At 39.4% G+C, this 15421-nt stretch overlaps 1 long non-coding RNA gene across 1 annotated transcript in view; it reads left to right on the top strand.

Annotated features, from left to right (window-relative positions):
- The window catches only part of LOC122223938, a 106052-nt gene that overhangs the window by 23942 nt on the left and 66689 nt on the right, over window positions 1-15421 (top strand). The window contains exon 2 of the long non-coding RNA XR_006204587.1: window positions 12433-12593. This is a non-coding gene — a long non-coding RNA (uncharacterized LOC122223938). The remainder of the gene's footprint in view (window positions 1-12432; window positions 12594-15421) is intronic.

Below are 15421 nucleotides of genomic sequence, written 5' to 3'. Positions count from 1 at the left end.
TAGGGCCCACCTTTGTGACCTCATCTTAACTTTATTATCTGCTGAGAGCCTATTTCCATATAAGGTCACATTCACAGGTACTGAGGCTTAGGATCGCAGCATCTTTTTGGAGAACTCCGTTCGACCCAAAACATTTTCTAATCGTTTTACAGATAAGAGCACCGAAGCCAAGAAAGTGTAAAGAAGTCATTCAGGTTCTATAGCCATCTAGGAGCAGGACTAGTATCAAAATGTAGATCCTCTCACTGGTCCACTTCTTGTTCACCTACATGCTTTACACCATCAGACACAATTGTAGAATAATGAGGTTCATATCAAGTCTGTCGTACTTGCTTATACTAGTTGGATTATTCCAGTTGTCTTTTAGGTGTTTTGCAATAAGCACAGATAATAAGTTATAGATGGATCAGAATTAATCCATAATTTCCATTACAGAAACCAGCGCATCTTGTACCAATTTTTGTGGAAAACCATCTTTGTGGGGCGCCTGGGTGGCTTGTCGATTGGGCGTCAGACTTCGGCTCGGGTCATGATCTCACAGTTTGTGGGTTTGAGCCCCGCATCGGGCTCTGTGCTGACAGCTCGGAGCCTGGAGCCTGCTTCGGATTCTGTGTCTCCCTCTCTCTCTCTGCTCCTCCCCCGCTCACACTCTGTCTCTCGCTCTCAAAAATAAATAAAACATTGGAAAAAAATTTTTTAATAAAAAAACCATCTTTGTATAATGCCTAGTGAAATAAGTCTGTCAGAGAAAGATAGATACCATATGATTTTATTCACGTGAAATTTAAGAAAGAAAACAGATGAACAAAGAAAAAGAGACAAACCCCAAAACAGACCCTTAACTATAGAGAACAAACAGATGGTTACCAGAGGGGCGGTGGGTGGGGGGATGGATGAAATAAGTGAAGCAGATTAAGAAATACACTTCCCACGATGAGCAGAGTAATCTATAGAATTGTTAAAACCACATATTGTACACTGGAAACTAATATAACACTGTATGTTAACTAAACGAATTAAGATTTTTTTTAACCCTTGTATATTTAGTTCAGAAAGAATTTATGAAGGTGTGTTGTTACTAGAGAGTATCTAAGCATACAGGGAAGGTATAAGCTAGGTAGTAGTCGGTGAAACTTTGTGGAGAGAGTGCACTGGTCTGGACCCGTGTTTTGCCTGTTTCAATAACATTTATGGGCAGGTGGCTCCTCTAGAGGTTCTAGTCCCAACTGTGCTACAGATTCTAGGATTGAAGGCTCATTTTTTGTACCTTTGACAAATCATTTTAAGCCTTAATTCCGGTTTCTTTAAAAGAAAAAAATCAGGTTTTCAAAAGTACCTTATACCTCTAGGATTCTAATTCTGTGAATGTGATGAGACCTTTTTGCATTTGTGAGCTATCTGTTGGTTTGGGACAATACAGTTAATTTCATACTAAAGATTATATGGTAAACCTCTATACAGACTACGACTTATCCAGCCTACCTGGAGTAGTATGTATGAGTGTTAATTGTGGGGTCCCAGTATTTGATTATAAAAACTTCATAAAGTTCCCTTTGGATGCATTCTAGTGTATGCTGCATTACAAGTGGGAGAAATATTGCTGGACTGTCGTATTTTCTGTGATAATTATTGGCCAGATTTCTGAGTGAAGAGCTAACTTTAAAAGACTATACCCCAGAGATAACCTAATATTTCTTATCATTGGCATCCCAAGGAATGGAGTTTAATTGCACCTCCTTTGCACTCTTGGTATTTTTTACCTCTCAGGCAACCTTTCATGGGAGACACTCTCCAAGATGGCCCTGGTTATTTCCTGCCCTTGTGAGGTCCCCTCCCATACTCAATACGATTTGCCTATGTAACCGATAGGATATTGTGGAAATGACAATGTGCGACTCCTGAGGCTAGATCATAAAAGACACTTTAGATTCCAGTTTGCTCTCTTGAATCACTCTAGGGGAAGTCAGCTGCCATGTCATATGGACACAGACAGCCCTGTAGAAAGGTCCAAGTGATAAGGAACTAAGGCCTCCTCTCAACAACCAGCACTGACTTGCCTGGCATGTGAGTGAGCCACCCGGGAAGTGGAGCGTGCAGCCCTCATCGGGTCCACAGAGAACTGCAGCCCCAGCCAACATCTTGTCGGCCACTGAGCCACGTCCAGCTAAGCCCTCCTGGAGTCTTGGCTACAGAAGCATTAATAATAAATGTTTGTTGTTTTAAGCTACTAGGTTTGGGACAAATATGCTGTGCAAAATAGGTAGCAATACCACGTTTGTTGATTCTGTTCCTGTTTTCAGATCATTGTTTGTGTCTATTATCTCCTAATAGATTTGTATCTACTGAAGGGCAGAGTTCGTGTTAATTCACTTTGATATGCCTCAACTGAGGTTATTACAGTACTCTGAACATATTTTAAATGCCATGTGATTGACTCGTATAAAGGCTGGAACACCTGGATTGCACCGATTGCTGTTGTTGGAAAGATGTAAATTACCTTTACTATTTCATTTGGAAATAAATGTATTTTTTTAATGTTTATTTATTTTTGAGAGAGAGAGAGAGACAGACAGAGCACGAGTGGGGTAGGGGTAGAGAGAGAGGGAGACACAGAATCCGAAGCAGGCTCCAGGCTCCCAGCTGTCGGCACAGAGCCCGACGCGGGGCTCGAACTCACGGACTGTGAGATTGTGACCCGAGCCGAAGTCGGACGCTTAACCGACTGAGCCACCCAGGTGCTCTCAGCGTAGTGTTTTAAATAGGTTTCCTTAAAAAGAAATTAGAGTGTTGGGGCACCTGCGTCGCTCAGTCGGTTAAGCATCCAGCTTCGGCTTAGGTCACGATCTCACAGTCCGTGAGTTCAAGCCCCGCGTCGGGCTCTGTGCTGACAGCCCAGAGCCTGGAGCCTGCTTTTGGATTCTGTGTCTCCCTCTCTCTCTGCCCCTCCCCTGTTCATGCTCTGTCTCTCTCTGTCTCAAAAATAAATAAACATTAAAAAAAATTTTTTTTAAGGGAAAAGAAGTTAGAGTGTTTAAGGGGCACAGTCCGTTGAGTGTCTGACTCTTGATTTCAACTCAGGTCATGATTTGGGGATCGTAGGATTAGGCTGCACATCGCGCTCCACACTGGACATGGAATCTGCTTGAGGTTCTTTCTCTCTGCCCCTCTCCCCAACTCGTGTGCGTGCGCTCTCTCTGTCTCTCTCTGTCTAAAATAAGAAAAATGAATAAATAATTTTTAAAAATAAAAAGTAAAATAAAAGAAGTTAGAGTGTTTAAAAACGTAAGTGAAACAAAAATATAGTTCTTTATAGGGAACTTAATATTTTAACAAGTAGCTAAACAAATAGAGGGGAAAAGACTCATAGAATCAGGAGGAGCTGTTAGAGTTGGTCATATTTAAAAAAATTACTGAGAAAAAAAACGTCCTTTTTTGCTTGCTTGTTTTTATTCTTTATTTGAAAATAATTTCAAATATGGGTAAGTTGAAAAAAAAAAGAACTCGTGTATACCTTCTATTTAGATCCACCTATTAAGATCTTGTCTCATTTGCTTTATCACTTGTGTCCCTGTATCCTCTTGCCTCAGTGGTGTGTTTATAGTTGTATATGTGTGTGTGTGTGTGTCCATATACATGTATGTGTATATGTACGTGTGTATGTGTACTTACGTGTATATGTCCACACGTACAATATTTTTTCTAAACCGTTTCAGGGTAGCTTACGTATATCGTAGCCCTATACCCCTAAATTCTTAAGTATATATAGTTCCTAAGAATTGCAGTTAACAAACTTCCATTAAGTTCAACATTGATACTTTACTCTTTGTAATCCGGTTTTGTCTGTCCATCCAGTAATGTCCTTTTTGCCACCCCCCTCCCGCCCCCCCACCCCATCCCAGTACAGGACCAAGTAGAGGGTCATGCATTTGAAGTAGTTTTGCTCTCCTTTAATCTGTAACCTTCCCATAGACCTTCTTGGTCTTTTATGGCATTGGCATTTTGGAAGAATACAGGTTCCCCTCACACACATTTTTTGGTAGAATGTTCTTCGTTTGGGGTTTATCTGGTGTTACCTTGTAATTACATCCAGTATCCGTTTAAATGTTCTAAAGTGAGAAAACAGTATTCCATTCCAAGCATCCGTTTTCAAGGAAAATTCAGGTCACACTTAGTTTGAATTATTAGAAATTGAAATGGAAACCCAAAACCTGTTGTAGAATCCACTTCTTAGAAAATGTTTAGAGTAAGAACATTTTCTATCTTTTGTGATTCTGTAAGTAGTATTGGTTGGCCCGACAACCGGATTTTCAAAAGTCAAGAAATGCTCGGCTTTGGGATGACCTGAAGTGGTTTTATTTCAGCTTCATGGTGAACTCAGCCCCCGAAAAGCCCGTGGTATCTTTCCGTGGAAACAAAGGATTTTTCTCCCAACTATTGCTACATTTTTGATGGTCGTTGTGAAGTCCTTACCATCTGTCAGACACTGAAGTGGATGGTGGGGATACAGAGAGGAGTATAAGGCACACTTCCTATGCCACACTGTGTATTAGAAGACTGCCAGAGAGGCCAGCACCCCGGAGAGGCCAGAGCCTGTGCGTGGGGCCAGTCTGTAGCCATCCTGGAGTCGGGGAGGCCCGATGCGCCTTGCTGCCCGGAAGGAATCCCTGTTGCTCCTAGAAGAGTCACATCCATCTGGACGAAAAACCTAACCTTGCTGCTGCTTGGCATTTTTACCTGTTCTGGCGCATTAAGAATGACTAAATCATACTGAATAGTTTAGTGCAGGCAATCCCTTAAAAGACTGCAGGATAAGACAGATGATTTCTTTTAATGCTCAAATTCTTGAATCGTCCGTTATTCTATATTACGTGCAGTGTCCAGGAACTCACTGAGAAAATAGCACTAAACTTTTAATTGTAGTTCTGTTTACTTATGCATCATTTCCAACAGTGTCACAGGTGAATGGTTAAACCTTATTTTAAAGTGAAAAATGTTCTTTTTAAGTCTGAAGATAAAACAGCTTTGTATCTTCTGATGCTGTGCACACAGTTATGACTTTGTTCTTCATTCTTCATCTGGCAGTGTTCTAGGCAATTCCTGGAAAGACTGATATTTTCATGTAATTCTCATTATGAGACTTAAGAAAATGCTATCTATTCAAGGTTCTGGGTTATATTTTGTTAATACAGTAATCAAATACCAAGCTAAAGCAAAGAATCTGTGGTTTCATATTCTCAGAAACATGACTTTAAAAGGCATCTAGGGAACAGAAAGGAATTCAAGAATCCATAAATCTAATATGATATTGGGAAAGATTTTTTTTAAGTAGCTGTGTATAGTCCTTGATTATATGTTGGTAAATACAGACCAAAGAGAAATATTCTGTTGATAAGTGTGTATTTTAGTTAAAATAATTCTCTAATAAATCTCTCAAATAAGCTAACTTCAGCAGTCTTCCTTTTATTAACACTAAAAGGAAAGGAGCACAGATTCTTTTAATTCATGTAGTTTTAAATGCAGTTAACTATAGTATATAAATATAATTGATCTTTCAAACTACCTTGGTTGTTGGGCTTCCCACAGTAGGGACAGTATTGCAAAGCATAAACTAAACTCTGAATCTGATTTTATTTATTTTTTATTTATTTATTTTTTAATGTTTATTTATTTTTGACAGAGACAGAGCATGAGCAGGGGAGGGGCAGAGAGGGAGGGAGACACAGAATCTGAAGCAGGCTCCAGGCTGTGAGCTGTCAGCACAGAGCCCGACACGGGGCTTAAACTCACAGACCGTGAGATCATGACCCGAGCCGAAGTCGGATGCTCAACCGACTGAGCCACCCAGGTGCCCCTGAATCTGATTTTAAATGGAATGTAGATTACATAGAAGTTCTTTCTTATTTATGCTGTTAATATTGATTAAGAATTGACTAGGTTGTCTTTAATTTAAAAATCCTTACTGCTTTGCACAGAGCTTAGAGAGCAGAATGCAAAGCGTTTCCAATTCCTTAGCGCACATAGTGTGCTCTGACATTGCTAGGTGATTCTTGTTAAAATGAAAACTGGTTGAATATGGGAAATTTTATATGAGTCAACCTTAAAATGGATTTCTTTGTAACTTGACTTCTGCCTTCCTCTCTAGCTTCCTGTCCCGCCTCAGCCTGCCTTGAACTTCATTGCTTAGCGACATGAAACAGCTTGCCATTTCCTTGCTCACCTCTAACTTTCACAATTTAGAGTTGCACTCTCCACTCTGATAGCCCCTACCTGCACGTAGCTATTGAAATTTAATTTTAAATTCATTAAAACTAAAGTAAAACCCTCATTCCTGTTGCACTAGCCGCGTATGAAGAACTCAAAAGCCACATGTGATTAGTAGCTGCCTGATCACAGAAAGTTCTACAGCACAGTGTCCTTAGAGTCTTTTGTTCCACTACAGCTTGCTCTTCTTCCTTGTCTATTTAAAGCCTACTTTTTCTTCAAGATTTATATCGTGTGTCATTTAGTGCAAGAAACACTTCCAGCCAGTGCTGTTCATTCCCAATGTCTGTGTTAGATTTTTCCTTTATTTTTAGCACGTTGCCTTCATTATTGGCATTTTACTGTTTGCAAATTTAGGTTTAAGGGCTCCTGGGTGGCTCAGTCAGTAAAGTGTCCAACTCTTGGTTTCAACTCAGGTCACAATCTCATGGTCCTGAGATTGAGCCCCACGTCAGGCTCTGTGCGGAACACAAAGCCTGCTTGAGATTCTCTCTTGCCCTCTCTCTCTGCTCCTCTTCCCTACGTGCATGCTCTCTCTCTCAAAATAAATAAATAAACATTTTAAAACAAAAACTCTAGGTTTATATCATGTATGCCTTCCATTTTAGGTGTCACTTTTCAGATTCTGCCTCCTAAATATTCTTTGAGTCTATCTCTTTTTTCATTCTAAATATAGTGGAAACAGCATAGTCTTAGATCTCATTTTAAATCAGGCCCCTCCCTTTACTACCTTTGTGATCTTACCTTTAATCTTGTGGACCCTTAGTTTTCTCATGTATAAAATGGAAAACTAGGTATTCAACTTAATGATTGAAGGTTGTTATGAATTGAGTGTTTGTGTCCCTCCAAAATTCCTATGTTGAAATCCTAACATCCAACGTTGTGTTAGGCAGGTGTAGCCCTCAGGAATGGGATTAGTTTTCTAATAAAAGAGACCCTCAGAGAGCTCTCTGGATACAGCAAGGATACATTAATTCAAGGATACACAAGGATATAACAAGAAACAGCAGTCTGCAACTGAGAGAGGGTCTCACCAGAACCCAGCCATGTACCCTGATGCTGTACTTCCAGCCTCCAGAACTCTGAGAAATAAATTTCTGTTGCTTACAAGCTCCCTCACCCCCACCCTCCCCACCCCCGTCTATAGTGTTCTGTTATAGCAGCATGAGCTAAGAGAGAGGTCATAAATATATATAATTAGAAAAGAACAGTAAATGCTATTTTTTTTAAGATAACAATGCAGCATAGGAGGGGGAATCACATAATTTTAAAGTGGTATGACCTATTTTTTCTCCTTTCTGATTTATTTTTAAATAACTGATTTTTATTAAATTAATTGTTTCTAAACAATTACGTACATATCCAACCTTCTCAGTTCTCCGAGTTTTTGGAGAGACTCTCTAATAAAGAACTTTCAGACCTAGACTGATATATCTATTTGCATTGTGAAGAGTTCAGAATGTATTTTCACCAGGCATGTACTTCATAACTGATATGATCAATCATGTATCCAACTATGCCTTTGACATTTCCTCTTGAATATCTACTGCCACGTTCTTCATCTAAGCCCTCCCAACTACAGAATTTTCTAGCTAACTTCCCAGACTCCAGGCCCTCCCTGTTTTCGCCCATCCTCTGTGCCTCTGTGTCAGTCCTTTGTCTCATTTTTTTAAGCTTCTGTTTCCTGTGTCATCGTTCTACCTTTTTGCCTCAACATTAAGGCCTTTAGTATCTTCGTTATACCTTACCTGTCAAATCTTTTAACCATGTAACTTCCTATTATTCTCATTTTTCTACAGAGGCAGATCTTTTTTACTGTGCCATTGATACACCATGCTCAGTCCTACCTCCTAGTTCTTACTATGTTGTGTGTTGTATGAAACAACATGGTATATATGATAGAAAGGTGGAAATTTGGCATTAACTGTATTCATTTAGTTTTACCGTTATGGTTATTTTGAAATAGGAAGTAACGAGTCGTGTGTGGTGCCTTATGGATAAAGGGCACGGGCTTTGGTCTGGGACTAAATTCTAATAACTCGCCTCCCACGAGAGCTGGGTGACCTTGGGCAAGTTCTTCCATCTGTCTGAGCATTAGTTTCCTTTATTTGTAAAATGGGACAACGTATGACTGCTATAAGGTGGTTGTTAGGCTTACACGATGTACCTAGGGAGAACACTTATCACAGTGGAACACGAATGTCGATGTTATTGTGGTTAATTATTTAGAAATAGATTCGATTCTGGGTGGCGGAAAACTCTAAATGACAGTGGCTTAACAAGTTGGAAGTTTATGTCTTTGACCACATAAGTCTGCATAGGGATCTAAGACTGGTATAAGATCCTGAGATACCAGGGAACTGAATTTCTGGCTTGTTGGCCATGCCATATTTGGCCTCCAACTCATGCATGAAAATGGTGGCATTTGCGTTCTAGGTATCAGGATAAAGAAAGGTATGACAGTGAAGGAAAAACCATGGTATGTGCTCTGTTTAGGGTAGGCATCTGAAGATATCTCATGACATTTCCATTTACGTGTCATTAGCTAGAACTTGTTCACACAGCTACACTGAGCGGCAAGGGAAGCTGAGAAATGCAGTCTTATTCTCAGCAGCCAATATTTTGATTGCCAATATTCAAGCTAAAAATTTTATTGCAATAAGAGATGGGAAAATCCCTTGCCACATACTATGTTTATTAAAGTTACAAAATTATGAGTTTTTTTGACACCAATATTGGTTTGATTCATTGTTTTTACAAGGAAATATAAATGGAGCATAAGGAGAGAGCCTAATTTTAACAAAGTAGAGAAGTTATATTACTTAATGTTGATCTCAGTTTAAAAAGCTAATTCTACATGTGAAGGTTTTAGAGAAAAGAAATTGAACATTTTAATCACAGTAACCAGTGAGAAAAGAACTTTTAGTAAATTTATAGCAAATTCTATGGAATAAGCATTTATTCAGTATATGAGTACCGAATGGTAATGTTGTTTATTGAAGAAGGTAGGGACAGATTTGGGAGAGAGTCCGGTTAGTTTGTTGAACACATTAAGTTCGCGGTGCCTGTTAAAAGTCCAAGTGGATCTGTCAAATAGATCAATTATTTTAAGAGAGCCTAGGGGGAGAAATCGGGATATAACACTGTTTTTTTAGCCTACAGATGGTGTTTAAGGCATGGAACTGAATGAGATCACCCAGGAGAAGTACACGGAGGGAAAAGGGAATAGGTCCAGCCCTTGAGTTGTTCTTACTATTTAGAGGACAGAGAGAAAGAATAGCCAATAGAAGAGTAAGAAGTAGTGGGAAAATAGTAGAGTTGGGTATTTTTAAAACTCAAGAGAGTGTTTTAAGGACGGAATCATCAGCTATGTCAAATGCTTCTGGGAGATTGGGTGAGATGGAGACAGGAAATGTCCACTGGATCTGGCGACATAGACACCACTGATGGTGTCTTTCGTAAAAGCAGTTTTAGTGGAAGAGTGCGGAGAACTGCTGCCATATTGGAGTAGGTTAAAGGTAAGTGAGGGGATCAGGGAGAACACAATTGTCTTGAGAAGTTTTGCCGCAAAGAAAAGAGAAGTGAGTAGACAGGTAGAGGTGAGAAGTCACAGGACAGTATTTTGATGGGAATAAGCTAGCAGTCAGTTTTAAACCTTTCTGAGTGGTGTTAAAAGGGGTATTTACACTTTAAAAGTCCCTGCAGAATCAGCCATATACTTTTTTTACATACTGGACTTAAAAAGTGTCCACATTGCCTTGCTTTTCACAAGGGAAAAAGTTCAATGTTTTCTGTCTGAATTTCAAAATTCAGTGCATTCTGTCTAGTCACGAGTACATGTTTCTAGAAAAACTTGTGTTAGTGTAAGCGTTTTCAGAAGCTATCCAGTTGCTAAAACATTTTACAATGTAATCCTTCCAGTTGACAAAAATAGTAGATATTTTATTGAAATAATTGGAAAATGCCTGCAAAATACCAGCATTTAAATAATTACATTTCAGTGCATATCTTTTGCTGAGAAAATGAAATTAAGTAGAATGTTTCATAGCTAGTCAATAAAAATTCTTTTATCGAACACTCTATGTTCCAGGCACTATTTGAGCTGCTAATAATACCAACAGTGAATGGTTCCTGCCTTCAAGAAATGCTTACATTTTAGGAGGTGGGGGTTGGGGGTGGGGAAGACAACAAGCACATACAGAGCACTTGGTACTTAACATAATACTTCTTGGTACTTAACGTAGTATTAGCAAATACTATGAATAAAATAAAATCGAAAAATGTAGTAGAGAGTGACTGGGATAACTACTTTTGCTAAATGGCCAAGAAAGGCCTCTTTGAGGTGACCTTTAAGACTATTCTGAATAATGGGTGAAAGAGGTTCAAGTGTAAGTGTCTTGAAGCAGGATCGTATTTGGCTGGTAACAGGAAAATGAGAAGGCTAAGGGGCCTGTGATATGGAATAATCTAGAAACAGAATGGTAAGAGATATTCAGAGAGTTTCTTTGGGCTTCTAAGGAACTTGGATTTGGGTTTTCTCCTTAATAGGAATCCATTAAAAGGTTTTAATCAGGGAAGGGACAGGGCTAGATTTGTGCTTGGAAAGGTCAGTCTGAATGCTGTGTGGAATAGACATCGGCATCTACAGTAGTCCAAGTGAGATCATGATCGTGCTGACTGAGACTGTAACAGTGGAGATGGTGGAGAATGGTTACGTCCAGGATGCACAGGTGGATTGCGTATGGGCCAAAGGGAAGGAGAATGTCACGTTCAGCAGACACTTAAGTACCTGTCCTAATGCAGTGCTATGTTAGATAACAAGCATACAGATTGACTTAAGCAGCTATGTCCCTTCCTTCTTGGATAGTAAGTCTTCATGCTTCTTCCCATTTTGGTGTGTTAGTAAACCACCTAAATGACTGCATAATATTAACTTTCTTGCTACTTAATTATATATTTTTCAAACAATTTGTAGAGGTTTTGATTGCAAAAACAAAGATAAATTGTGCCAGTTCCAGTAGAGGCCATTGTTTTATCAACACTCCTGTGTATGTCGTCTTGGTTAAGTGTCCCAACTCCTAGCACAATGAAACATACCACATATAAAAGTTTCCACAGATAGTTCTGAAGCACCCCACCTCTCTTAACTCCTGTCTTGTTTTCTCTGCCTGCTTGCTGTTGGCTCCAGCTTTGATGCCCATTTGCTCTGGCATGAGATGGTGATTCTGTTGAAAATCATAAAACACTCCCTTCAGTAAGTCCTGAGGCACTTTTTTCCCCATCTTCCCCACTTCTCAGGTCGTCAGGGTTGTTGAAGAAAGCGATCTCTGCTAAGGAGAACCCATCTGTAGAAGCATAGCCTACAGATTAAATACAACTGAACACTTGTTCACATGTTAAAATGGACTTGAAATTTCTTCCCACAGAAAATTCTGACTTTGCCTGCATTTGTCTCCCTTCTCATTAAGATAACCTTCTATGAAAGCAAAAGCCCTGATTAGGAACCTCAGTTTCCATTATAGATTATTATTAGCCTTATCACCTGCTTGTCTGGCCTCTGATGCACGTGGTTCTGCTCTTAATCAGCAGCATAGAATATTTGTACTCTCCCAGGGTCAGCAGACTTTCCATGGAGAGTCTATTATGGACTGAATGTTTGTATCCCCCATAAACTCTGCCCTGCCATGTGATGGTATAAGGAGGCAGAGCCTTTGGGAAATACTTAGAATTAGGTGAGGTTATGAGGGTTGAAACCTCATGAGTGAGATTAGTATCCTTATCACCTCATCTAATCCTAATGACCTGGCCAAAATCTTGCTTCTTTTCTCTCCTTTCCACCATGTGAGGAAGCAGCAAGGAGTTGGCAGTCTACTACCCGGAAGAGGGCTTTCACCAGAACCCTACTGTGCTGGCTGGATCTTAGACTTCCAGCCTCCAGAACTGTGAGAAATAAATTTCTGTTGTTTATAAGCTACCCAGTTTATGGCATTTTGTCACAGGAGCCCGAGCTGTCTAATACAGGGTCAGATGATAGATTTTTTAGTCTTTGTAGGCCGTATGGCCTCTGCCACAACTACCCAGTTCTAAGCTATACCCTATAGCTTAGAAGCAGTCATTGACAATACAAAAATGAGTGGGCATGGCTGTGTTCTAATAAAACTTTCTTTACAGAAATCAGCAGCAGGCAGGATTTGGCCCACAAACCATTGTTTGCTGAACCCTACTCTCTAGGCCTTTGTTAGACAAACTGGTACACTGTTCAGCTATCTTCAAAACCTGGACTGTGCTATTCATGGAGTATGATTAGAAGGAGCCATCATATATCCACTCATGTAAGTAATCCAAATTATAAGATTCAGTTCTTGGATTTGATTCCCTCTTTTGTCCGTTAAAAATTTTTTTTTTCCCCGCTGTTAGCCAAGTAGACATACAGCTATGTCTTACATCATCTACAATAGAAATGCTGAAGAGGAAGAATGTCCTTATTTAGCCAGTAGTTTCCAGGGAAGGGCTGTCTTAATTATAATGACCAATGGTGATTAGCTGCATGGAAAAATATGGAGAATAGATAAAGGCAACCTATTGTTGTCTTTATGAAGACAACATCAGGATCAACACATGACAGAAATTCTCTAAAAGAGCCAACTTGACTCTTTCTTGACTCTTGGGGGTCATTCTGGTCTCTAATTGTATTCAACTAATTGTTGTTAAATGTCTGTTATGTGCAAAGCACGGTGCTCAGCAGTGTCTCCTGAGAATATTTTTTTACCGGTAAAAAATGCCTATTGGTATCTGCTTTCCTGCATATAGAGCTCATTCCCTAGTATGTAGGAGATGCTCAATAAATATTTGTGGCTGAATTAATATCTCCTGTTATGAATCAGTAAATTGGTATTATTTGTAAATTGCTGTCTAATGGATTCAATTAACATGAATCAGTGGATGAATTGATAAATAAAAGAAGCCAAAGCTAATGTCCAACCTTGAGCCCAAGGTGATTCCAAATAGCCTGTGGTGTCTATTTTAATAAGATTACTGAAATATCTCTTTCTCATACTACCATATACAGCCCTGAAATATGTAGAGGGAAGTGATTGAATTAAATAAACACAATAGACTTCTTTAGGACAAGAAATAAGAGCTAATTTGGGAGTTAGAACCAGGTGGCTGTTTGCAGGCTAATAAAGCAAAGCTAATTTTGAACTTTTCGAACTTTTTGAAGCAGAACTTTTTGAACACCGACGAAGTTCTGGTTTCTGGTGTTGTACATGGACCTTTTTTTTTTTTTAATGAAAAACTGTGAAATTGTAGTTATTTGTTTTTATTAATGAAAAACTGAATCCAAAAAAGTACTTTATTTGGGGGCCACTCCCTTTTCTCGCTGTCTCTTTGTGTCAGAGATGAAGGCTTGGACGAAGACAGTCTGATGTCTTATTTCTTTTGTCAGATGTAAGGTTACGTATTCGCCCCCATTATTTTCCTTTTCCTTCCAGTTGAGTCACTCCACTATTGTAGCAGGTGAATCGACTTTGTAATTCACTGCTTTTATACAGTAGTCATTTTTTATTTTAATCTACTTTTCCCAGATGCCAGCAATGACCTCCTGCCTAATTTAGTACCAGTAGTCAATTTAAGTTTATTTGATCAAAGGAAGAAACTAACATTAAAAAAAAATTTTTTTTTAATTTCAATGTTTATTTATTTTTGAGAGAGACACGGAGTGTGAGCAGGGGAGGGGCAGAGAGACCGAGGGAGACACAGAATGGGAAGCAGGCTCCAGGCTCTGAGCTGTCAGCACAGAGCCCTGTGCGGGGCTTGAACTCACGAGCCGCAAGACCATGACCTGAGCTGAAGTCGGACGCTTAACCAACTGAGCCCCCAATGTGCCCCAACGTTTTTTTAATATCTTATGTCCAGGTACTATGCTTTCATCATCATCATCATCCTTGCTAAGATTTACTGAGTAAATACTAAATACCAAGCACCGTGCTTGGTACTTGGAGGCCTTACATACATTTACATACAGTATTCCATTATCTCCACTCTGTGAGGATACTTGTGTTGTCCTCTGGGTGATTTCCATGAGAAGACAAACTTGGGGGTAGAACTAAAGAGAGGTTTTGTAAGGTGGCCCAGTGAGCTGTGATATGGACCAAGTCTTTCTTACAAGTTTTCACATCTCACTGAATGTTCCCCAGACTCTACGTGGTGGACATTATATTGGGGTCATTACAAAAACTAATAAACTAAACTAAGAAGTGACCACACACAGTGTTTTCTTAACTTTTTAAAAAGTCACTGCATTGTAGGAAAAGAATTTTACGTTGCAACCCAGTACACGTACACACACACACGTAACTGAAACAAAAGTTGTGCCAACTTAATGGCCACCTTTGCTGTATGTAATGCCCTCTGAGGTCTTCTATTATTCAAATTCTTTTTTATGATGGATTGTGACCTACAGTTTGAAAAACAGTGATCTAATGTGTGTCTACTCAGGATGTATTCTTAGTATGGTAATAAGCCTAAGTTTCTTCTCATTTTTTTTTTTTTTTTAGTATTCTGTTCATAAATTTACCTAAAAATATGCTTATAACTATTGAGTGTTGCTTACTATATGCCAGATGCAGTTCTAGTCCCCAGGATATACAGACAGTAGAATTCAGTCCTTGCCCTCGAACTCAAATGGATAAAACAGACAAAAATTAAAATAACTTTTAGTAAGTACAGCTGACCCTTGAAAAAGATGGGGGTTAGCGGCACTGACCCCCGGTGCAATTGAAAATCCTGGGGCGCCTGGGTGGCTCAGTCAGTTAAGTGCCTGACTTTGGCTCAGAGTCATGATCTCACAGTTTGTGGGTTCGGGCCCCGTGTCAGACTCTGGGCTGACAGCTCAGAGCCTGGGAGCCTACCTTGGATTCTGTCTCCCTCTCTCTCTGCCCCTCCCCCCTCTCAAAAATAGAATAAACATTAAAAAAATTTAAGAAAAAAAAGAAAATCTTCATGTAACTTCTGACTCCCCAGAACAACTACTAACAGCCTACTGTTGACTGGAAGCCTTACCAAGAACATAAACAGGTGATTAACACATATTTTGTATGTTATATGTATTATATACTGTATTCATACAATAAAGTAAGCTAGAGAAAAGAAAAGGAAA

Source organism: Panthera leo, chromosome A1 (assembly GCF_018350215.1).
Source record: "Panthera leo isolate Ple1 chromosome A1, P.leo_Ple1_pat1.1, whole genome shotgun sequence".
Taxonomy (NCBI): Eukaryota; Metazoa; Chordata; class Mammalia; order Carnivora; family Felidae; genus Panthera; species Panthera leo.
Note: the sequence above shows the minus strand (reverse complement) of the source record. Positions and strands in the feature narration are given on the sequence as shown.